Source organism: Sinocyclocheilus grahami, unplaced genomic scaffold (assembly GCF_001515645.1).
Source record: "Sinocyclocheilus grahami isolate Dianchi unplaced genomic scaffold, SAMN03320097.WGS_v1.1 scaffold578.1, whole genome shotgun sequence".
NCBI classification, from domain to species: Eukaryota; Metazoa; Chordata; class Actinopteri; order Cypriniformes; family Cyprinidae; genus Sinocyclocheilus; species Sinocyclocheilus grahami.
The window spans coordinates 380,540-407,000 of NW_015505757.1; the positions used below are offsets into that span (position 1 = coordinate 380,540).

At 37.6% G+C, this 26,461-nt stretch overlaps 1 long non-coding RNA gene and 1 pseudogene across 2 annotated transcripts; both read right to left on the bottom strand.

Annotated features, from left to right (window-relative positions):
* The window catches only part of LOC107556751 (5-oxoprolinase-like), a 38,315-nt pseudogene extending 15,572 nt beyond the window's left edge, over nucleotides 1–22,743 (bottom strand).
* Nucleotides 22,744–24,537: 1,794 nt separating this feature from the next.
* LOC107556763 (uncharacterized) lies at nucleotides 24,538–25,867 on the bottom strand. Of its 2 annotated transcripts, none has more exons than XR_001605317.1 (3): nucleotides 25,787–25,867; nucleotides 24,685–24,924; nucleotides 24,538–24,568 (listed from the first exon to the last, which is right to left on the bottom strand). It is a non-coding gene; the product is annotated as an uncharacterized lncRNA (long non-coding RNA). The 2 variants fall into 2 exon arrangements; XR_001605316.1 differs by having other exon boundaries at nucleotides 24,539–24,568; nucleotides 24,735–24,924.
* Between the last annotated feature and the right edge of the window lie 594 nt (nucleotides 25,868–26,461).

A 26,461-nucleotide genomic window follows, 5' to 3' on the forward strand; every position in this document is an offset into this window, starting at 1 on the left:
GTGATTGGCCGAATACCTCAAGCGTGTGACGGAAATGTCACGCCCTTTACCATATTGTGATGCCGTGTCCCGGCGCGACGAGACAAAAACAGTAAAAACCCATTATAAACGAGGCATTTGTTGCATTCAGTGGGGACATAATTACTGATTATAATGACTTATACTGTCTTTTTATGTGTTGTGTTGCATCGCGCCGCGTAAACATAAAACCATGTCTGCATTTGTGATTGGAGAAACGACAAACAACAAGTGCTACTCTACACTGCTCAAAACTCGTCAGTGGCAAATCCTTTAAATATGAAAACATACTTACAGGCTGTGAGTCAGAACAGCCAGCATTGTAGGCTACTCTCACAGGATCAGGAAACAGTCCTCCGTAAAATGCATTGCACACACATGAATATTTGGTTTGAACTGTTCTGGAACAGTGTTGTAAATACAACTTAACCACTGATTTCTAGTTGTGTCCTCTTTTGGAAGGCCAAACAACGTATTTTCGCTTTCGCAATGAAAAACACAGCGTCTCCACGACATGGCGGCAACAATACTATAGCGATTATGATTATGGTTGGGTGTTCTGTCAAGTACTGGACATGCATTGCAGGACTGTTTAAGAGCACAATTCTCATCAACAACACATCTAAAGAATCATTCACTTCCGGAGAACGAATATTACAGGATGACACACTTTAACATTAAGCACCACTAATGTATAATGTAGAATTTAGAAACTTTCAGGAAATCACTCACCTGTTCTTATCAACAATTATGGTTGGTCCCTGGATACTGTGATCACAGTAAAAATCCTCCCACAGATACACGCTGGTCTTCAGATAACGGTCCTCAAAGTAACACTGGGTCATCTGTGTCCAAACAAACAACAACAATAACAATTACAGTATATTTCCTTGGTTTAATTTTATTTTTAAAAAATCTAATACGTGCAAAGCGCCTGTTAAGTTGACACCGGCATGAGGTGTCTGTCCATGACGCCCAGTTATTTCCTACTGCCACTCGCATATTTGTCCTAAATTGTTGTTAACGTACAATTACAATAACACATAGGCTGGAAGAATGTGCAATTTTCAGTAAAATGTTTGTCTTTCTGTAGCTTGAATAAAGTCTATATGCTTCATATAGAGAGCTATAATATAAATCTCCCTTTTTCTTAAATTTTTGCACTGTTTTTCTAAATCACCAAAGTTCAAATAGCGCCACATTTGCTCATTCTTGAAGTTAATTTTTCCTGTTTAATGATTAGATTCACTGTTTTGGACTGCCACCTTAAACTGAATGTGATGCGTCTGTTGTGTGATACCTTTGAGTTGTCCTAGGTTTAGATACCTTAATAGGTCTTGGAGATTTCTGCCCTGCTTTGGGCTGCACTTTTGACCTAATTCCAGATTTCCCAGAACCGCGTACACGGATATCATCCACCATGATAGGCCGATCAGTGATGGTGAACCCAAACTCTTTCAGATATATGATGTAGAAAGAGAAAGATTGAGAGATAGAAGAGGAAACAACAAGCCATTTTGACCATTCACAATGGAAATAGCAGTACCATTTAGTGAAGGCTGTTCTGAAGTCTCCAGACATGCAGGAGTGGGCGTTTCTGGGGTGACCTGCAGCTGTAATCATGAGTGCGCAATCTGTGCCCTCATACCGCAGGTGAAGGAAAACCTCTATATTGATCTGAGAACTGTTCAGACAGAATAATATGTTATTATCATATTATTATCACAATATTAAGTTACTGCATCTAAAATCATTTGTTTTTGTTCAAAGGTAGATAGATAAGCAAAAATCTATGCTTTGAAATGTTGCTGCATCTTTGAAGGTGACCTGCTAAAGCCTCGTTTGCACAGTATTTGATCGCAGCGTTGAGACAGTTGCTCTATCCTGCTGTCCAGCTTAGAGTATGAGCCTGCTTCATACTTTAGAGAACACGGTTCCTGAACCTCCTCCACCACATCAGCCAGAGCCAAACCATATGCTGACAGCACTCCGCTGTATCTGACAGGAAAAAGAGTATTGCATTGTAGTGTCATCAAATCAGTTAAAAAATTTAAGCACTTCATCTCAATGTTCTTATTGTAAACAGCTCATAAACACTTCCCAATGCCTATCATGAGGCATTTAATTTTAAACAACATTATGAATATAAACATGAAATTCAACCAAAAGCAGCAGTCACTAGGGTCCAAGTACATGTGAAGAGAACATGCTGTGACTTCAGTTTTTCAGTGTCAGTTAAAAATTTCTCTGATCACAGTTGCACAGTTCTTAATTGTCTTAAGTTATAGCACCCACATTTCTGTGTGCCACAAAATGTGTCCCATAATGACTGATCGGCCTATATCTGAAAAACATCTAAATGATTTGACAAATTAAAACCTTTAGAGAAATTTTTGTCATGAGATGATACACATCAAACTTCATGAGAGTCCTAGGATGATTTAAAAAAAATAAAAGAAAAAGAGTTCACCATGGCAGAAAAAAGGGAAAACTTTGCCATTTCCGATTCAGGACAACCCACAGATTCAGAATAAAAAGGAATTGAGATTATAGCTAAAAAAAATGTATTCTTTTGAAGGTCACTTTTCACAAAAATTGATAGACAGCATAATGCAGACACCCTGCATGTATATGGCAAGTTTGATTCACAAATTAATTTATTGGCTATTGAATTTTGTTGTTTTTTTGTTGATCTGTCCCACTGCCAATATTAGGCTATGTAAAACCTTTTACTACAGACTAAATATAGGACATTTTAACCTCCTTAATCAAAAAGTTGTCAAGATATGATAGGTTTTCAGTTGTATTTATGAAATTTGTCTTCAATCCTCAGGAAGTCCTGTTGCCTGTTACAACAAACATGTAATGCCTTGATGCTTTATTTGTTTGTGTGTGTGTATATATATATATATATATATACACACACACAAACAAATAAAGCATCAAGGCATTACATGTTTGTTGTAACAGGCAACAGGACAACTATGACTAAAACTAAACAACTAAAAAATGATTACTGACTACTAAAAAAAGGAACGAGTTTTGTCTAAACCTATGTTAATTCTTACTTATAGATCTGTTACTTAAAGTAATATCAGACTTGCAATCATGTTGTTGTACTGAATATCAGAACGGATTAAAAAAAACATGATGTGCTGTCCAACCAGTAGAATATTTGCATTGCTTCTCATCCATTTCACAAGTCACTTTCATGACTGATTTGATAAAGACTCCTCTAGGGAAACAAAGTGTTGTCTATGCCTCATCCTTCGCCACAGCAATTTTATTTGTATATTATCTTCATTGCTTTGTAATGTCTCGAGTTCATTAAGCACAGCAGAACAGAGTCTGGAAAAAGCATTTTGTTGTCACCCCGTTCAAGCATGCGACAACAACAGACTAAAACAAACAGATAATGCACATGCATAAACATATAGACATACTTGTGTATGAAGACAGTCTTCATGCCTAAGGCTCTTGCAATGGCACAGGCATGTTGACCACCAGCTCCTCCAAAACATGCCAGCACATGCTCAGATGTATCATGGCCTTTAGCCTTATAAGAGAGAGATGATATTCAACTTGTTAAATCTGATTGATGTTGACGTGAATATACTTCACAGAGGTACATTTCTTGCTTAAAATGTTACATAAGCCAGATACTTTTAATGTACTACAAGTGTGTTTATGTTGCTCAAACAGTAGTGCAATTTCAAGGAAACTCATAAAATATATAGGGACAGATGTACTAATCAGGGCAAATTAGCATGCGACCGCAATCCCATAAAAGCATTGATGGGAGTGGAAAAAGTTCTGTGGGTGATCTAATAACAATGTGTAAATGAATACACAGATGCAGCCAGCTCATTTCCATAATGATCAATGCAATCTACTAAGAGCAGCGCATCTGCATGCAAGCCTCACATCAAGTACAATGCCAAGCATAAAATTGAGTGGTGTAAAGCACGCTGCCATTGGACTCTGGATAAGTGGAAAAAAGTTCTGTGTAGTGACGAATTATGCTTTTCTGTTTGGCAGTCTGATAGGCTAGTGTGGGTTTGCACAGCAAAGTCATTCCTTAATCCACTTGAAAAGCTTTTGAACATTTTTTATTTGAATCAAAGCTGCTGAATGAATCTCAATTCTGGAATTATTTCACATTATTTCATGATTGGAAGTGAAGCACAAACAATTTTGTCAGTTAAATACCTTAAGTTCAGTGTTTTTTTTCTCCCCAATACAATATACAGTACTACTTATATTTTGATGGTTCAATTGAACTACATTAAAAATCAAATATTGTGCAAACATCCCATCCAGACATTACTTTTGGCCACTACAGTATCCACCTTATTCCTGACGAACGTTTTGAATGAACACTTCTGGTTTGGGGAACTTCCATTTAAAAGACTGAAACAAATCATTTCAAATCATAAGGTTGCCCTACAAATAAAGCTTATCCGTCTGATTGACTGAATGAGCTGTCGATTTTTCTTCATGATTTCTTTTCAGACATCATAAGAATAACGTAACGCTTGGTATTTTAACGTGACATGTTATAACAAGAATATCTATGGCAAGAGCTCTTTTCAGTCGCGGCATTCTTTTCCTCATGATTATTTTCTTTTTTCCCTTTACATTCCGCTTTAATAGTATAAAAAAGGACAACTTATACTGCACATTTGTGGTCTGTTCTCCCGATTTAATTTTCTATATATCCCATTAATAATTCACTGGAATGCATGAAAATCTCGTTTTTCTCCTCAAATCCTCATATTTCAATTCAGGTTTGTTTGTTTTCACAGGTAAATACAATTTATAATCTGTCAAAATGACAGAAATCACTTTGAAATAGTATCACGCAATGCTGAAGTTAATGAACATTTTTGATTAAGGCAACGTATGAGTAGAATACTGTCATCTCATTTTACCCAGTTAAAAAAACAAAACAAAAAAAACAAAAACGTATTATTGCCTTTCACTGTTTACAACTTAAAGTAAGTTACACCCATAATTCACGCTAAGTGTCATTGTTGCATAGGAATAAGGTGGATATATAATAGCATAGATAAGTTCAGTGGCTAGATAAGCAGATGAGATTGGTGACCTAGAGATTATTTTGTGCAAAATCAGATTTTTTGGTAATTTGCACTACATGTAAAAAAAGTTGTATGTCATATTTTTTGTAACAACCAAGATTGAAAAGATTGAAAGACTACACCTAATCTCTTATGCAAGCTATACAAACTGAAAGTGACTGAATAGTGTGCTATACCTGTATATATATATAATAGCGCTCTGATAGGCCAGCACATGGCCTCATTAGCCACATTGATGAAGCCCATGGCGACATCTTCAACACTCATTTCTGAATGGTGCCCTCCTGCAGCACTACTCGATGATTGGTTAGTTGAGACGTATTGATTAATTTCTTTTGTGAGAGTGTGGAAATGCTTCATGGTTTCCTCGGTTGAGAGAGGCTAATTTTCTCCAGGGCCAAAGATTTTTGGGAAGAAAGAAGGCAGCAGGCGGCCGAGGGCTAGATTAGCATCAGTGACGGTCAGAGGACCAGCTGAACCAGGAGAGAAGAGAGAAGAGTTATTGTAGCTTTCAGTCCAGTCTTTATGACATTATAACATCAAGACTTTTACATTTGGAGAAACATGGAAGTAGTATGTAAGGCAGAAACTGTAATAGCAGATTTTAAATGTATGAGCCTAAGTGCAAAAAAAATAATGGCAAGTCAGATCTTCCTAGATCACCTGCATTCAGTGCCATTTAGCTTGTGTTTTTCTGTCAGCAGGTGGGGTTTCACATGTGACGTTAGCTATACTGACAGAGAACATTAGTTAGAGACATGGCAGAGGAGATTAATGAGATTCATAACTTTCTATTAATTGTTGTGTTGGATGCGGGTAGTATCATATTGTTTTAGGCTATTAAGCGGTTGTCTTACAAACACTCCAATAAATAAGTCAATAAGATGAGATCAGACATTTAGATGCAATTGATGCAATTTTGTGCTGAATCATATTTATATTGATATTTTGGGAGTATACGTACAGAACTTTTTTATCATGAATTTCTCACAAATAGTTGCAAATTGCAAGCATATTAATCAATGCTCACCATAGCTGCATTAAAAAAGGCATTTTTAATAGTTTTATAGTCTTTTGCAGTAAAAAAGCACTGAAAATGGCAACATATTCTGATAGAGGAGACCTTGTGTCCAAAACAGTTCTGATGTATATTACAGATAAATAAAATAATATAATACTATGTACAGACATAATAGAAATCAGTGTAAGATTGACAAGTGTTCTGACATTTCTAAGTGTTTCTCTCGTCAGAATGTCCTGATGTCTTATTTGAGTCCTTTGGTGGACGTTGGCCTGAGGTGCACACCTTTCAGGAACTCAGGCAAATCATTAGGCTTGAGCAGTTTGAAGTTAGTGTAAATCGTTTATTCGGCATATGTACATTTATTGTAATGGGTGCCTTAATGTCTTAACTAGTATTAATGTGCCAATACTGGTGCATTTTCACAACTTACACAATTTTGTCTTGTATGTAGTGAATCAGTATGTGAATCAGCAAAAGATGAGAGGCAATTGAGTTGTTTAACACAGATATGAGAAGAACAAGACTTGAATAGGAGCAAGTATTATGCAATGTAGAAGGGCTAAATGTACAAGCAAGAAGATGGAAAGACGGTGGGTCTGATAACCTAACAGCTGCTCTTACCCTTCCTATAGCAGGCAGGTCCGGGATGAGCACCAGCTGACTCTGGCCCCACAACAAGCATCCCTGACCTGAAATACAGACAGACAACAGAAGAAATATTCACCTTTCCTAACTTACACAGGGTTAATATAGTTTCATGGTTGTGCACTGTGTGTGAACTATGACTAATATACTACTACTGTATAACAATAGCGCGTACTATGGAAAATGTTTGTGTAGTATATAAAGTGTACTCTTTTAAAGGTGAAGTATGCAGGTTTTGTGCTACTAGTGTCACCTAGCAGAATTACTAAAATACAGCATATTTTCAAACAACCTTTGCAAATGCCCCTTTGGTGTGTCACACCTCCCCCAAATCAAACATCACAAAACAACACAAGTCTATAAAAGTGAAACCATGTCTCAACGGGCTACTTTCAATAAAAGGTCCAACATATTGGGAATCTTAACTGTGCTGCTACGTCTCTCATGACTTTGAAATTGAGCGGGCTAACACTCTAGAGCGAACACCAGTGTCTCGTTTATAATAATTATTTTGACTTGCTAGGGAGCAGTGTAAAAGATTTATTAAATGTATTAATTACAATAAATTTTGTGTCTTGAATTAACCCAAACACAGGGTTTGTGCAGGTTTTATAGAGGCAAATTTAAGAATTTGCATTAAACAACAAGGCCAAGTAAAGAAATTTTGAAGAATAAACTGAAGGGAACATATTGATGAGCAACAGAACTGGTGCTTTAGTACCAAGGTTGTGGTAAAAAAAAAAAAAGGTTAAACAAACGTGTAGAGTACATGGGAGACCAGCGATGGTTACTTTAAAAATCAATTCCTGTATATTAACTTGTGACAATATAATCAGGTATCAAATCTATATATTACAACATGAAAGTAACAATCAGACTACTTTTGGTTATACACCATGTATGTAAATAAAGAACATCAGGGATTGGATGCCAACTAAACAATTGTACCAATAAAACTGTATTAATTTTATAAAAAATAAAGGTTGCCATGCAAAAAAAACAACACTCCTTTTTCAGCTGTGTTATGTAATGAATTGGCATGTATCAATGCTTCATGCTCAATGGCTGATTCAGTTTTAAATTTATTTCTAATTATTTTAATAATATGTCAAATTAATAAGAATGTCACTACATCAGTTGTTATGCGTGTTATTGACTAAAAAATTAAATACAGCCACCCTGCTCTATAAGATATAAGACATCAGCAACAACCATCAAAAAATCTGCTACAGTCAACCACTAATCGTCATGCCTGATTGTAATTTGCACATGGAAATGGAAAGAAGTGAGGAGGGTAACAATCAAGGAGGGTGAGGACAACATGCAGGACAGAGAGCAAATGGTGACAAAGCACATAGCTTCTTTTGTGTTCTAACACAGACAACACAACATGGAGCATGAGCGCCAGGATCCTGACACAAAACATTAAATAAAACCATGACCAAAGTCATAACAGGACTGTGTCAGAGATGTTTGCAGTAAACATAATACAGGCATGTGATCGGCCAAGGACAAAAAATAAGGAACCCTCAAGAAAAAAAAAATTACATTCACACAAAAGATAATTTATCCAAAAGTAACATCACAAATACAACACTACAAATACTCTCTAATTAATAATAATAATAATTAGACATTAAATTAATTGTAAGCCATAACTCTTATACAAAAATATTTCACATTTATGTATTTAATATTTCTGTAATTACCCAGTTCGGATAGGCAAATTGATTAATTTAGCAATTTAATAGTTAACTAAACGATGTTTAATCAAATAGTTTAACACTTTGAGCAAAAATATACTAAAGCTGACGTTAAATATAATTAACAAATGGCACTCCTTCACTACTTTGCATCAGCAATAATTTATTTCAGCAATAATTTTCACGTGTATAAACTTAAAGGGGAGGTACAATGCTGTTTCATGCATTCAGAGCTGTTTACACTGTTAAAGAGTTGGATTCTCATGCTAAACATGGACAAAGTTTCAAAAAACTATTTGGACGTATGACGGAGTATTTCTGTGCCAAAAATCTTACTTCTGGCTTCGTCCAAGTTTCGGAGAGTTTTTTTTCGATCGTGGCTCTTCATGACGTAAACGAGGGTGGAACTCCTTATTTGGGCATTTCTCCCAGAAAAACACGCCCGCGCACACATTCACCAGAGTGAGAGCGAGAGCGAGATCGTGCCCATCAACGCGCTTCCTCCGGCGCCAGCGCTGCATGGGACTTGCTCGGGAAGAATGTCTCCAAAGTGTGTTTTTGGTTGTAAGGGAAAGATAACTTTGTTCAGCTTCCTAAAGAACCCAGCGTTATGTAAACAGTGGATACAGTTTGTTTTTCTGGGGCAGCAACGGAGTTTCACAAGCGTGCTTGTTGACGAACATTTTATAAACAAGTCCCAGTTTGACGCTGTATTTGCACATTGTTTGATACTGAAAGATGGAGCGGTCCCAGCTGCAAAAGATCCCAGTCATGATTCAGAACTGCAGACGGTAAGTGAAACGGCATCAAATGTCTGTTTTGTTGGCAGTCGGCTCTCAAGTGCTCAAGTCACTCTTTAGCTCCGCCCACGGCGCGCCTCAAGGAGCTCGGCTTTTTCCGGAGAGAATCGTTAAGCTGTATCTTTCTTTTATAAATATGATCAAACTAAAGACTTTTTGGAGATATGAAGGATGCAGTACTACTCTACGGTAAGTGAAACGGCATCAAATGTCTGTTTTGTTGGCAATCGGCTCTCAAGTGCTCAAGTCACTCTTTAGCTCCGCCCACGGCGCGCCTCAAGGAGTTCGGCTTTTTCCGGAGAGAATCGTTAAGCTGTATCTTTCTTTTATAAATATGATATAACTAAAGACTTTTTGGAAATATTAAGGATGCAGTACTACTCTATAGGTACTCAAGATTAACATGAGATTGGGTTAAACTATGTGTGTTATGTCCCCTTTAAGAATACAGTGCCTACCTCCCACATGGAAAAAATACTATAGAAATTTATAGTAAAAACTATAGTGTTTTTGAACCATACTATAGTAAAGTGTATTATACTGTATATATTAAAGTTTGTACAACACTTTAATGAATGCTACAGCATACTGTAGTGTTAACTACATAGAACTGATAAACTGTAATAAATACTGTAGTGTATTGTAATATAATATACCCTATAGTTGTAGAAAACTTAGTACAGTATTCGGTGAAGTAATTTGTTTATATTACTATATATGTTATATTACCACAGCAACTATAGAATTACCACAACAAATGAATTCAAGTACTTTACTATAGTATGGTTCAAAAACACTATAGTATTTACTATAAATTACTATAGTATTTTTTCATGTGGACTGTGCTGTGATTTTGGCTATATTTGCATGTAAAATGACTAAGGTTTGTACATTAGGCAAAGAACATTTCACATTTACATCCCGCCCTGAATGTAAGCCAGGGCGGGATCAGCCAGCGGCGGCTTCCCGCATGCGCAATTAATTTGCAGTCTGGAAGCAGAGGGGTGAACATCTGCTCTGACTGCAGCTGGGAGGGACTGCTGCACGAGGACTGGGCCGCCAGTCAAGTCAAGTCAAGTCACCTTTATTTATATAGCGCTTTTAACAATACAGATTGTGACAAAGCAACTGAACAGCATTAATTAGGAAAATAGTGTCAATCGCAGAGGGGTGAACATCTGCTCTGACTGCAGCTGGGAGGGACTGCTGCACGAGGACTGGGCCGCCAGTGAGTGCTTTGGGATGGGGGTGGGGCCCACGGCAGCACCCGCTGCTTGTTGAGAGGAGTATGAACGATACGTGCGTTCACGTCAGAGTTGCCTAAAGTCTCCAATAACACCAGAAAAAGTCGCTAGTCGCTTTTTTGAAAATGTGTCGCTAGAAGGGTCTGAAAACTCGCTAAAAATAGCGACAGTCGCCAAGTTTGCAACACTGTGACGACGGTTCGCACGATGCGCAATCCTGCGCATAATTCAAATAGGATGACGACGGCGACACGTGAGATACCAACAAATGTGAGAAAGAAAGAAAGAAAGAAAGAAAAAAAAAACATCGGATCTACATGAATCACATGGGTCGTACATACTATTGCTCAGAGGTCGGACTAAGGTTTGTACATTAGGCAAAGAACATTTCACATTTACATCCCGCCCTGAATGTAAGCCAGGGCGGGATCAGCCAGCGGCGGCTTCCCGCATGCGCAATTAATTTGCAGTCTGGACGCAGAGGGGTGAACATCTGCTCTGACTGCAGCTGGGAGGGACTGCTGCACGAGGACTGGGCCGCCAGTGAGTGCTTTGGGATGGGGGTGGGGCCCACGGCAGCACCCGCTGCTTGTTGAGAGGAGTATGAACGATACGTGCGTTCACGTCAGAGTTGCCTAAAGTCTCCAATAACACCAGAAAAAGTCGCTAGTCCCTTTTTTGAAAATGTGTCGCTAGAAGGGTCTGAAAACTCGCTAAAAATAGCGACAGTCGCCAAGTTTGCAACACTGTGACGACGGTTCGCACGATGCGCAATCCCGCGCATAATTCAAATAGGATGACGACGGCGACACGTGAGATACCAACAAATGTGAGAAAGAAAGAAAGAAAGAAAGAAAAAAAAAACATCGGATCTACATGAATCACATGGGTCGTACATACTATTGCTCAGAGGTCGGAAAATTCGGAAATCCGTATTTATACGGAAAAATCACATCCCTGATAATATTTACTTATAGAGAAACACTCCAACAGTGATTACGTTAAGGCTGTTTCATTCCTACAGGCACGGCAAAGGCTGCATGTTTGTGTTGTATCGCAAACCGTTTTAGCTTAAAATAATCCTAGTGTTACTCGTTGTACTCTCTAATTGCATTTTTACTAGTAACAATTCAATTAGAGAGCTTTACAATTCAATTCTTACTAGTAACAATGCCAATTAGAGAGCTCTCTAATTCAATTATTACTAGTAACAATTTCAATTAGAGAGCACTACAAAGTAATTTTCACTAGTCATGTTTCCATTGACTTCCATTCATTTTTAATTACAGAGCTCTACAAATGAAATTTTACTAGTAAGTATTACAATTAGAGAGCTCTACAATTGAATTCTTACTAGTAACAGTTACAATTAGAGAGCTCTCTAATTCAGTTCTTACTAGTAACAATTACAATTAGAGAGCTCTATAATTAAATTTTTACTAATTGTAGTCCCATTGGGTTCTATTTTTAGGAAGCATGGTCTGTCTTTCCATTGCTATGCAGACGACACTCAAATCTATCTGCCTTTAAAACAGAGTTCAAATGGTCTGGAAACACTTATGTCTTGCCTGTCTTATGTGAAAGCCTGGTTGTCTTTAAACGTTCTTAATTTCAATGAGAGTAAAACATATTTTGTCTAGTAAAAATTTTGAAAAAGTAATTCATGCTTTTATTACATCTAGATTAGACTACTGCAACTCGCTGTATTTTGGGATTGGTCAGTCAGCCCTATCCCGCTTGCAGATAGTTCAAAATGCAGCTGCAAGGCTTTTAACGAGTACCCAAAAACGGGATCATATTACACCAGTTTTACGTTCTCTGCACTGGTTGCCTGTGTGCTATCGAGTTAATTTTAAAATTCTTCTCTTAGTGTTTAAATCATTAAACGGTTTGTTCCCTACTTATTTATCTGATTTATTGACTGAACATCGGCCCCTCTTGTCTCTCCGGTCGTCCAACCAGAGATTATTATGCATCCCAAAGTCGAAGCTTAAAAGCAGGGGTGACCGCGCTTTCTCAGTTGCTGCCCCTAGATTGTGGAATGCTCTGCCCCTCTGTATTAGATCTGCACCTTCACTATCTGTTTTTAAATCCATGTTGAAAACCTACCTTTTTGACTTGCCGTTTTATCAATGAGAACTTTCTACTGTATTGTTTCTTTTAGTAATTATTTTGTATTGTCTTACTGAAATGTTTTTATTGTGCAGCACATTGGTCAACCCATGGTTGTGTTTAATCGTGCTATATAAATAAAATTGACAATGACATGGTAAAAAACTAATTAAAGATATGTTTAATTGCAGAGCTCTCTAATTCAGTTAGAGAGCTCTCTAATTGGAATTCTTACTAGTAAAAATTGAATTAGAGAGCTCTGTAATTGGAATACTTACTAGTAAGAACTGAATTAGAGAGCTCTCTAATTGTAATCCTTACTAGTAAGAATTGAATTATAGAGCTCTCTAATTAATTGTTACTAGTAAAAATGCAATTGCAGAGCTCTCTAATTGAATTGTTACTAGTAAGAATTGTATTAGAGAGCTCTCTAACTGTAATTCTTACTAGTAAGAATGTAGCTGTAAAGCTGTGGAATTGCATTCTTACTAGTAAAAATGTAATTGTAGAGCTCTACAATAACGATTCTTACTAGTAAGAATTGCATTGTAGAGCTCTCTTTTCAGCGCAACCTCATTATGATAATTGCACCTCATGCATATACATAAAACGGGTGACTGTCTGTCCCGATAGCCTTGCGGGCAGTCCGTCGATAACACCGTTGCGCTACGGGTAACCTGAGTTTAAGTCCCGGCTCGTGGACCCTTCTGATCCTGCACCCCTCCCCCCAATTCACTTATACTGTCCTATCGGAAAAAAGGAAAAAATGCCAAAAAGAAATCTTAAAAAAAGAAAATGGGGACTCAAGCAGCTTGTTCAGTCAAGCAGCTTTTAATGATGAATAGCAGCGCTGAGGCTCTAATGATCTATTATGTATTATTATATATTGATTCAAATCATTATAAAATGATTATGCTTTACAGAGAAAAAATATAGGTAGTCTATTTAGCTACTGTAAGTTCTTTTTAAAGGTGAATTCACACTTGCACAGAAAACATGCATACAAATGTATTCTCAGCAATATGCATATTTAATTATTGGTTGTAAAATACCTGTTTTTGTTAAGCTTTGCAAGGGCTTTATTCTCATTATCCACTCACACAATAATGCTGAGCAAGATCGTGAATGTGATGTTGATTTTATACAGTTCAACAACCAAGAAATTAATACAAGTGAGTTACATTTTGGACACACTATTGTCTGTTTTTGTTTCACCAACCCAAATAGTTCCAAACAAAGCCGGAAAAGAACTGTTGCGCATCTCCGAGAGACATGTTTCGTACTTGCATGAATCTGTGTTTTTAAATGAATCACTCAGTAAGACAGTCGTGCTGCCACCTACTGGCCAAAACCAGCCCCAGTTCCAACACAAAAATACACTCAGCAAAATATCGCCTAATTAAGCTTATCGAAAAAATACCCCAAAATAATGTTGCATTTGAATTTTTCCCCCCTAATGTCTGACCAAAAAAGAGAGAGAGAGAGAGAAAGAAAGAAAGAAATTTTAAAACACATTTTGTCAAGAGTGACAATTAACCTATTAATTAGCCTATATATGTACTAGCTCAAATTCTGCATGCATGTTACAGTGCATAATAAACACCAAAATGAGGTGATATTTTGTCTTGTAAAGTATTTTCAAGACTATAGGCTACTCTTTATTTTCATTTTTGTCATATGGACCTAAGAGTCTGAAATAAAGAAATAATAAAATTTATAATAATATAAAGGTGTGATTAAATATTAAAACAAAACCTTCCAAACTGTCATCTCACTCTTATGGTCATTCTGACACAATGAAAATGCTATCAATTCATGCTTATGGGGCTTTTATTTTGAAGTGTATCACCACTAGCAAATCTATTTTGCATCTAATGAATACAAGTTTTTACTAGCAAGAATACAATTGTAGAGCTCTGTAACTAGATTTCTTACTAGAAAGAATTTAATTAGAGAGCTCTGTAGTTACATTTTAACTAGTAAGAACTGAATTAGAGAGCTCTCTCATTGGTATTGTTACTAGTAAGAATTTAATTGTAGAGATCTCTAATTGAATTGTTACTAGTAAAAATGCAATTACGACGAGTAACGCTTGGAATATTTTAAGCTAAAATGTCTTGCCATAGTGTTGTGGATATGACCTGACCCACAGCGCACATGCTACCTTTGGATGACTGCACGGGCAATGTTTGCATGAATGCATTTGTGCTAACAATCAGTAAGCCTGGAATTAAACCACGACTTGCTGGTTTCTCTGACCAGAGGAGAATTGGCCTCCTGACTGAGCCTGGTTTCTCCCAACGTTTTTTTCTCCATTTCTGTCACCAATGTAGTTGTGGTTCCTTGCCACCATTGCCTTTGGCTTGCTTAGTTGGGGACGCTTCACTGATTGAATCATCAATGAACTAACTTTAGCTGTAAAAATGACTCTGTTATTGTCTTCTTGCATTATTGACAAACAATTTCTGAAAAAATAAAGGAATTTCAGAATAATTCAGGAATTATTCTGAAAAATAAAGATTAAATTCTCTTCCAGTGATCCAGCATCAGTGTGGAAAAGTCTAAAAGAAATCACCAACTACAAGACACCATCCCCCAGCACTGTGCAGAATCAACACCTGGCAGACGATCTAATTTACTTTTTTACTATTTAAATTTTTATTATCTGTGTTTTTTGTTATGTCACTGTCACTCTGTTACACTGTGGAAGCTTCTGTCACGAAAACAAATTCCTCGTATGTGTAAACATACATGGCAATAAAGCTCATTCTGATTCTGATTCTGATTCTGATTTTCCTGTTTGACACTGTAAAGCTGCTTTGACAACCAATATTGTAAAAAGCGATATACAAATAAAGGTGACTTGACTAATCCATAAGCCTAACTAATTAAATTATTAGTTATTGCTTCATCATGAACACCCACATGTCAAATGCCACTGGTTCTTACTTAACTCTCTTATGACCAATCACAATAAGAAACTGAACAAACCTAACTAAATGTAAAAACATGCTATACAATGTGTGGTATAATGGTTCAAAATGGTTCATCAAACAAATTAATAATTACACTGTTAGCTATATTCATATTGTATGTTTGTTACCGAAAGAACAGTCGAGAGCCTCCACCTGCTGCTACAGTGCTGATGTCAAGCTGTGGAGCCTGCAGGGTGATGCCAGAGATAGTTGCTTCAAACACGTGTTCATACTGTCCAGCGTATCGGCTCACATCTGTAGATGTGCCTGTACAAACAAATCCATCAACAATCTCTTTTCTGACCTTACTGCATGCTCAGCATGAACAAATACAAACATAAAAGATATGTGCCAGAGGCAAGATTTTTAATGAACAAATACATTTCAGTCATTTCCACAAACAAGGCTGCAGAAGGCAAAGTTTTAAACAACATGAGGGTAAGTAAATTACATGTAAGTAAGTTTAATTGAGGTGAACATTCTATTAAACCTTCAGGAGATACATTTACTCGTCTCTCACCTCCCATGTCAAAACCAATGACGGGCTTCTTTTCCATAAACCCATAACATGTGACGGCATAGCCCACGACTCCTCCAGCAGGACCAGAAAGCACTGCCCGAGAGCCACAGAACTGCTCCATTGGTGTCAGCCCACCATCTGACTGCATGAATAACACATTCACATCCTGAGAGAGGGAGAGGCGGGGTATTAAATTAAGGGGTACTTATAAAAGCTTGATAAAATAAACCTCATAGACATACCTTCAAGCCTCCTTTAAAGCCTTCAGAGAATTCAGTGAGGTAAAGGTGTATTTTTGGTGTGAGATAAGCATCAGCACAAACAGTGTACCCACGAGGCACTGCTCGCACCATGGGCATCACCTCACTGGAAAGAGACACTTGAGTGAAACCAAGACACTTCGCCAAAGAGCCCACAGCCTTCTCATGAGCTGCCCATCTGAAACACACACCAACAGGAATGAGAAATATGATTTCATTCAACATTATCAGATGTCTCAGTATGCTTTAATTAATTCAGTGTTTGACATAATGTCACATTGGGCATCATGGAATTTTATCTCCACACCAAGTACCAACTGGTGTTCTACAGGGCTCAGTACATGGACCACTCTTATTCCCTCTTTTCCCAGCAAGTCATCACAGCTCATGGCAACGTCATTCTTATTAGTGGTCGACCGATATTGTTTTTTTGACAACCGATGCCGATATCTTGGTAAGCAGGGTAGCCGATGGCCGATATAATTTTATTTATTTTAATATTTAAGAAATTTGAAATAATTTGAAAATGGATTAAAAAAATAAATGTGTAAAAAAAACATGCTTATACTTTAAATGACAAAGTATTTTTCTCAAATAAACAAATATACTTAATAAAAATATAATTAAAAAGGAAGTAAACACTGTAACCAACAGGACACTCACTCAGTATTCTGGGAAGTTTATGCGCATTGGGAATCACATTTTTTCAAATAAAGCTAAGGTAACACTCATTTTACATACAGCACACAGTGAAAATGACATGAATATGAAATTGGGCAAAAGCATGAAGCGCAGCATAATTTGAAATCACGAGTTTAAAGTGTCTCCAGTGAAGCTGAACTCTCCTCCTGTCCGTATTTAATTCGCACGGACCGACCATCATCCAGGGTACACGCGATCGTGCAGGATACAAATGCACACTTCATAAGATTTCACAGCTGGATTTGACTAAGTTTGCAAGGTTTTTGAAATGAGATGTTCATTATTCATTCAAAGATTTGTTTAAATTATATAAATGCGTATTTGCTAAACGCTGATGGCAAACGAGAAAGTATTATAATGTTTGCCTTTCTATTACTAACAATATAAAAGCAATCGTTATAATACTTTTTTGTATACTTTTTAATTCCTTTGTTTAACAGTTCTTTCTGATTATTAGACAGACTTCTGTCCTTGGACAGAACTGTTAACGACGACAGCGAACAAGAGGGAGAATGTGAGCGCCTGTGTGTTCAGGCGCTGCCGTTCTCAGTGCCATCAAAATAAAAGTCCGGCACGAACGCATCGGCCGATGCTGATATTTGAAAAATGTCAAATATCGGCCGATATATTGGTCGACCATTACAGATGATACTCAATTAAAAGGCCTCCTGAGAAGACGTCAAAAAAGGAAAGTAATGGCGAAAAGCGGTACAAGGAATTAACACTAGAAGATCTCAAGCAGATTGAAGAGGACAAAGATGAGATTAAAGGGGTCATATGATGTTCCTAAAAAAGAACATTATTTTGTGTATTTGGTGTAATGAAATGTGTTTATGCGGTTTAAGGTTAAAAAAAAAACACATTATTTTCCACATACTGTACATTATTGTTTCTCTTCTATGCCCTGCCTTTCTGAAACGCGTCGATTTTTACAAAGCTCATCGTTCTGAAAAGCGAGGTGTGCTCTGATTGGCCAGCTATCCAGTGCGTTGTGATTGGCCGAATACCTCAAATACTATTGGAAGTGTGTGACGGAAATGTTACGCCCCTTACCATATGATGCCGTGTCCCGGCGCGACGAGACAAAACCAATAAAACCCATTATAAACTAGGCATTTGTTGCATCCAGTGGGGACATAATTACTGATTATAATTACTTATACTGTCTTTTTACGTGTTGCATTGCATCGCGCCGCATAAACATAAAACCATGTCTGCATTTGTGATCAGAGAAACGACAAACAAAGAGCGCTACTCTACACTACTCAAAACTTGCGTTTGAATCGTCAGTGGCAAATCTTTTAAATATGAAAACGTACTTAAAGGCTGTGAGTCAGCATCATTTGTCAGCCTTCTTTCTTTGCGTAAACATTTGGGTAGTGTTATGCAAATCTTCCCACACAGTGACATAGACATGTGGGGCCATGTTTAAACGAGGTGTTTTAGGAGGGCGTGGATAAGTCTTAACTTTTATAAAGAATATCTCTTTGGGTTTGAGACTTTAGTCTTTGCAACTTTAGGGATCTTATCTATTCACAAGCAGCTTGTAACACTCCAAAGGGAAACGAAAACTTGAAATCGCATCATATGACCCCTTTAACACAAAAAAGACAACTAAATGGGCAATTAACACTTTCTCAGACTTTTTGACTCAGAGACAAAAAAATGCTGATTTTGAGACCTATTCTGCTTCTCTTCTCAACGAGAGACTGCGGGAGTTTTATGCCACTGTGCAGACCAGCCGGTGTTGTGCCGAATTCTGCACCCCTGCCAGATTATGCACCCCCTCGTTGAAGTTGCTACCTGATTGCCTAATCCCAACTCCACCCCTAATCCTAACCCCTCCCCCACACCTACTCCTAAACCTACCAATACTAGGGGGTGCATAATCTGGCAGGGTGCAAATCTCGGCACTACACCGGACGCGACATACAGTGTTGCAAGTCAGATGTGTCTCAGAGCAGGTATTAACAGTCACATCAAAAAACACAACATCATAAGTGACAAAGACTTCAAGTCAAGCAATGCCGTCTTTAAATCGGTCATAAAGCGCTACAGGAAAAGTAGAAAAGACACCAGCATTCATCACCCGTGTATCACCGATTTCGACCTGCAGAAAATTAAAAATTCACCTGCACTCTCCCCTTTCACACCCATCGGGCTTGTGAGAAAGGTTTGGTTCGACATACAGCTGTGTTTTGCACGGAGGGGAAGAGAAGGAAACCGCAACCTATCAAAGGAGTCTTTCGTTCTCCGGAAAGACGAGAATGGGATGGAGTGCCTGACCCTGGCGCATAACCCTGAAACGAAAAATCACAAGGATCCCACTGCACCAGGTAGAGAAAATTTGCACGGATTTATGTTTGCGAGCCCCGGCGACCCACTTTGTCCTGTGGACAGCTTTAAAAAATACCTTTCAAAGTGTCCAGAAGATGCCAGAGCCTTCTATCTGCATCCGAGACGCATTCCTCTGTGTAATCTTGAGGACACCAACGTGTGGTTCACCAATGAGCCGATAGGGATCAACTACCTCGGCAATATGCTTAAAGAATATTTGCGAAGAGGTAGCTAACACATTTTATTTATTACATAGTTTTCCAGCCTATTAATTAATTTTAGGGATGTTCCGATCAGGATTTATGCAGCCAATACTGAGTACCGATTTCTTGTCATGGTGATCGGCCGATACCAATGCCGATTCTGATGCTTCAAGCTTTATATAGACGGTTTCAATGGGCGCACGCGCCTGGCTCGAAGTTAACTTCCGGTCTGTGTTTGTTTATCAGTCTGGCTATGGCACCGGCTACAAACGCAGTTGAAGTTAAGGTGATGAGTAGACTGTTGGGGCTCAGGTGGTTGTGCTGTGGGATGTGTTTCCCATATATTTATTTATTTGTGGCGCTCACCACAATATCAAAACTGACAGATTTTCCAAAAGGCTTCGTTGAATAAACATGAGCACGTACTGCACGTTTAAAAATCAAAACGAGGTGCGGGTGTTTTTATATCACTCTATTTCTGAAGGAAGACTATCTTTAGAAAATGTTCGATGTCATTTTCATTTAATCTTGCATGTTATATGCCTGATAAAGCAGCGTTTGTGAGCTCAGCGCTGCTTTGTGTACAGCTGTTACTGGGGAAACCTCTGTTTTTGTTCCATCCTCCACGCTGTGACAACTCACAAAAGACTATTTTTAACCAAGCAGAGCGGAGAGCCGCTTCAGAAACGTGCCGCGGCTGGCTGATAAACACAAGCACTGACTAGAGCGGCCGCGATCAGCTCCGATGGCCGTGGAGCCGTAACGCGCCGCAGACGCGTGCAGTGAGGCGCAGATCAGCTCTAACGTCACTGAATCTGCTGTTCAAAATTAACCATCTATTCATTATATCATCATGCAAAACAACAAACAGCTAATTTTTCATTGTTTCTCGAAACGTCATAACATTTCCACACCGGTGATGACATGACTGCGGCGTCAAATCATTTATGTCCACACACATCATGTAGGTCGTCACGCATTGACGTCATCAAATTGCGATCAGTTCCTGAGATCGGCCAAGTTGGTGAGTACCGATCGAGTCATGAAATATGATTATCTGCCGATACCGATCTCCGGCCGATCGATCGGAGCATCCCTAATTAATTTATTTTGTGGTTATAATATTTTCCAAATCTAAATTGCATGCTTGAAATTCGTTTTTCAGGTGGAAGGTATCTCTCTAACATTTACACAAACCATAGTCTAGGGAGCACTGCTGTTGGTCGCCTATCTGACGCAGTACTGGAAAGTCGGTCAGTGACAGGCTACCGATGCAAGGCTTGCGGTCTGACTGGGCCCCATCGTTGTCTGACAGGAGAGCATGGAGCAAGATTCGGACATCTCGAGCCTCAACAAGCAAGGAAAAACACTGTGCTCACACATCCATCCTCCTCCAAGCTTAAACCTGAAACCCTACCATGTTCCATGTTTAATTTCACAATTAATGTAAATGTAGAGTTCAACATTCATTAGCATCGATCGACATTAAATAACTGAAGAAAACAGTTTTAACATTTTATTTACTTTTATTGCATTTCAATAGGCTAAGTGAAATGTTATAGCACTATTTCTGTCTTTATTTATAAGTATATAAACTACGCTAAGATGCCGAAAGCACACGATCTCTCTCTCTGTCCTAGAAAAATTTTCAAATGGTTAAAACATTTTTTTCCTGATTTTATCTGATTTCAATAAATATAATGTTAAAGCACTATTTCATTTGTCTATATTTATACTTGAAGTAAACTAGATTCAAACTAAAACTACGAGTACAATACTAAAATATCTTAAATTCTTCACTTTCAAATGTTAAAATTTTGTCAGAATATTAGTGAAATAACATGTCCACAATAATGTCAGAAATTATACGAATTTGAATTAAGTTTGTTCAGCCATTTGTTTATTTTAATATTACATTACATTCAATTTAATTACTTATTAGTAGGGCTGAACGATTATGACAAAAATCATAATTGTCGATTATTCCCTTGAAATTGTAATTGCGATTATTAATTACGATTATCACAATTTAAATTGAATGATGTTTTTACCATTGTTTGATGCAACTGCTTGCCATATTTTTATTTGAAAATAAACAAGCTGAAAACACTAACTGAAAAACTTTGTGCTTTTCTATAGTATTAAGCCTCAAAAGACAACTATACATCGGATTGGTTTCTTCTTTAAATTATTAAAAAAGTAAAAATATGATGGTATTATAGTGTTATACTAAAATTAAAACAATTGAAAACCCTTAACATGTAGAAAGAAATAAAAGCATCTTAAGCACACAGAATAACATAAATTAAGCGTTAGCTCTGGCAGGTCACGTGCGTCAAGCTTGCATCAGCTGATTCTCAGCTGATCACATCTACCTATAGGAATACGACACCTATCGCGGCATTCCTATATAAGCTCTATTATCGCGATTAGAAATTCGATTAATTGTACAGCCCTACTTACTAGCTTTTCATCTTGCAGTTTCCTTGTGAATATCAGACTGCTAAAGGCCATGATTGACTAATCAGAATCATATATTCCAGAGAGTCATGTAATAAATACATCAAATGTATATAATGATCTATACACACGTGTGAGAATGGCGTAGCAGCACCGCTAGACTGCTGATGCCTTTGGATTGCACACGTCTCAAATCCTGCTCCACACGCTGAAGATTCAATTCTTGCCACACCTCCAGACTTTCTCCTGTACTGCCTGAGTGAGAAAGAGATTCCATGCAGATGACATTCCTGATACTTTTCTGTGGTTGTATAAACCAATAAAACTTTCATACGACATAAACATAAAATGTTAGTCAATGTTTTAATTGCAATTTTACAATCTCTCCCTGTCTGACAATAAGAATTAAACAGACCATTTCTGTTACTATGCCTTTGGGATGTCTAGAAGTAAAAATATTTTTTTGTAATAGATTGAATTTTATATAGAATACATAAAGTCCTTTATTGCAAAATATCAAGAAAATCTTAATCACCTTTTACTATTCGTTTGGGCTCATTTCTGTGTAGCTGACAGGAATCTTGTCTGAGAATAACCCTCTCCTCCACTTCAATCACCTCCTCATACAGAACCTCCGGCATACACAACTCCTAAAACAACAAACACTTTAATACAAACAACAACAAGACACTTGATTATCTAGGTCTTTCATCAAAGCAACTTGTGAAATGGAAACAGGAATCATGGCAGACAGGGTTCCTGCAGGTTTGTTTGGGATGGCTAGTTACTAGTTAATATAGTTACCGTATTGGCCCGAATATAAGATGATCCTGATTATAAGACGACCCCCCTTTTTCCAGATGTACCTTTTGGAAAAAGGCTTTTTAAAAACCAAATCTTGTTTTTTCTCAGTAAAACACATTTTGTCTTCAATTATTTTCATATTTTTCCTATTTTAATTTTTGTTTTGGAAGTATGGAAAAAACTGGAAAAATGTAGAACCAATCACATAAAAAAAAATATACACTTTTTGATATACCATTAAAAAAAAAAAAACAGGTAGCCCATCTGAATTAGGACATTTAGGCTATCCATCTAATAGTAGCCTACCAAAATCTTAAATCTTACTGTAGTCTTTAAATCTGGGTACTGTCTTACGTTTTAAAATCACAAAGGGAGTTTGGTCCCATCAGGCTAACGTGACAGTCTCGACTATTTTTACATGTCACGACTTCTTTTTCTTTTGTTTTTATTCACGATCTTTACAACACGCATTACATTACGTATTTCATAGCACACTTGTTTTATGCGTATTTGGCGCCACCTATTGTTGTGGGTGTATTATTGACATGTCAAAGTCTAGACCCTGAATATAAGACGACCGCGTTTTTTCAGATGTGTTTCCAAGAAGAAAACATCGTCTTATATTCGAGTCAATAAGGTAGTTTGTATTGTTCAATAATTGACTTTATAATACCAAAAACTGCAATTTGTAAAAATAACCTACAGTACATATTATTTAAATATGGTCCTCAGGAGGTCCACACTCACATGCACAAACAACCCCGCTCTTACTATATAATTATCGTCTTGAGTCAAACATACTTAAAGGCACAATATGTAATTTTTCGCCACTGGAGACCGTGTATTCAAAATAAACAAATAGACAAAGGCATAGTTTGATGACGCCGTGACTGAGTGTGGAATCATGGGAGCTGTCGTCTTTATTCCCACAACCAATGCAATCCGGGCAGAACTCGGCCAGAAATCATGTTCATGGATGAACTAATGATTTATTAACGTAGTAGAATGAAGCAGGGTGAGGCTGAAAGCCATCGAAGCGAAACGAGGCGCTGAACGAGCGTGACACACGGCTCGAAAGCAGCGGAGCTTTTATTATCCCACAGTCGACCGCTTCCGCTCCTTCCGGTCGTGAGTATGTGGGGGGGGAAAAGCAGTGCTGTTTTATCATACTAGATACGTTTGAAAGTTCTGTTATAATGCTACTCTGTGTGGTCGTCAACGGTCTATTAAAACACACAACATATTAAAGCGTCTTTGGTGTTTCCATGTTTTCTACAAAACAAAAAAGGAAATCGAGGGGTTAGGACGTCATTGGCAGGCGACACAATGACACTATGGACACGGTCCGTGTAACTAGTTAAAATTGCTTATTTCTCTGGATTTAAACATTCTTCGAAACATTTGGGATAATGTAAGTACACAAGTCAGCTAAATATATAACACTGTTCTAGTGGTTTTTGGATATTTTAATTAAAAAAAATCTTACATATTGTGCCTTTAAGACCTCTCATTTGTGAACAAAATGACTGAGAATCTGATCACCAACTGATCTCCAAATGGTTCGGAATGAATCTTTTTAGTGAACAGAATTGAAAGTTACTGGGATGAGTCTACATCATCAGCACTACTCACCAGATCTCGAGCAAAGCTCTGCCCCGTCTCCTGTTCAATTCATAAACCCAACAAACAGACTTTCATGAGATACTTGGGCAGACTTCTGTTCACTACATTCTTATCTTCTATCATTCCCAGATCAAATCCATAACCACAAACTTAACTCTTCCCAATAAGCATCCAAGTCCAAATATATTCATGTCTTCCTCCTCACCTCCTCCAGTACTCGGCGGATGCCCTCAGTAGGAGCGTCTCTGTAGTTCTGGGGGTCATGTGACAACAGTTTTAGGACTCTCTCCCTACCATCGGGCAAACAGGCGAACACATCTGTGAAGGTTCCTCCCCGATCAATCGCAAAATCAAACTTCCCTTTAGTTTCAGCCATGCTGGGAAACAGACTGTCACTGCAATGGGCATTCACAAAGGTTTATTTTTATTTTTTTTAAGACGACTCACCAAGCTCACCAAGGCTATTTTGTGGAAACCGTGATACATCAAAAGAGCAGCATTTATTTGAAATATATAACATTATAAATGTCCTCTTTACTGTCACTTTTTTTAATCAATTTAACGAGTCCATGCTAAATAAAAGTATCATTATTATTTAGTTGATTTTACTTACCCCAAAACTTTTAAATGGTAGGATGAAAATCTGTCTTCAATTACTAATTCTCATGTCATTCCAAATATGCATGATTTTCTTTCTTTTGTGAAAGAAGACATCTTGAAAATGTCTAGGTGTTTTTTTTTTTTAACCATACAATGAAATTGAAAGGGGTCCAATACTGTTTGGAACCTAACTGTCTTTCATTTTCTGGACAGAAACATTCTTCAAAATATATTCTTTTGTGTTCCACAGAAGAAAGCAAGCTTTTTATTGGAGTTTTTTTTTTTTGAAGTGATGATAATAAACGTTCATCCAAAGCAAATGCTTTAAAGGGTAAGTAAGTAACGTTAAGTGAGAGAGATTCTTCCATCTCAAAATGAAAGAATGTTTGGAACGATCATTTCCAGTTAGAACGTACTTGAAAATAATTAATCAATAGGTATAACAGTTATGCTGCAGACGTGCAACGAATCTATGATAAATTTAAAAAAAAAAAGCGTGTGAAAAAAATAAAGGGCAGCAACAATCCCTTAAACCTTAACTGGGTTAAATATCACTGACTGACTACATAATACATGTTGCAAAGTTTCTGTCATTATAAGCATTGCACGCATCCCCTGTTCGACAATTACAACATTAGTATGTCCTGTTGTACTTACACTTGAGACGCTGTGAAACAAGAAATGAACAGACACCTCTTCTATTGTCGCTCTGTCTACCACTACCGTGGTGAAGCGTCACTTCACCAATTCCGAAGCAACTTTCAAGTGAAGTTCAGCACCACCTCTGCTACACCGCCCCCGCCTTCTGAGATATCACGTGACTATGCCCGCGCCACAGGGGGCACGTCACACGCGTGATTGCGTAAAAACCCGAATCCTTCGTTGAGCCTCCTTAAAGGGATAGTTCACCCCTTACAAACATTGCAAACCATCACCTGTTAACCATTAAAACTATTACATAATATTTTCCATTGTGTTTTGGGCCATATATTCCATTAGGATCAAATGGTTAACATGTCACATTGTATTTTAATATTTTATTTTCACGTAGAAATTCTTTCATTTACTCCCCTAATGTACATTAAAGCATTTGCATTGCACTTAATAGTTTGTCAGAACATGAAGTTAGTCGCCAGACATGTTTTAGGGTTTCATGGCCATTAAAACATTTAAAAAAGACGTGAAAAGACCAGAGCTTGAAATAAGTACAGTAATTTAAAACATTATCATGCGTCTTACAGTAGAGCACATGCATTTAATAAATGAATGCACACTGGTCCTGGTAAAATAAATAAATAAATGTACAAAGAAAGAAAGAAAGAAAGATGCTGG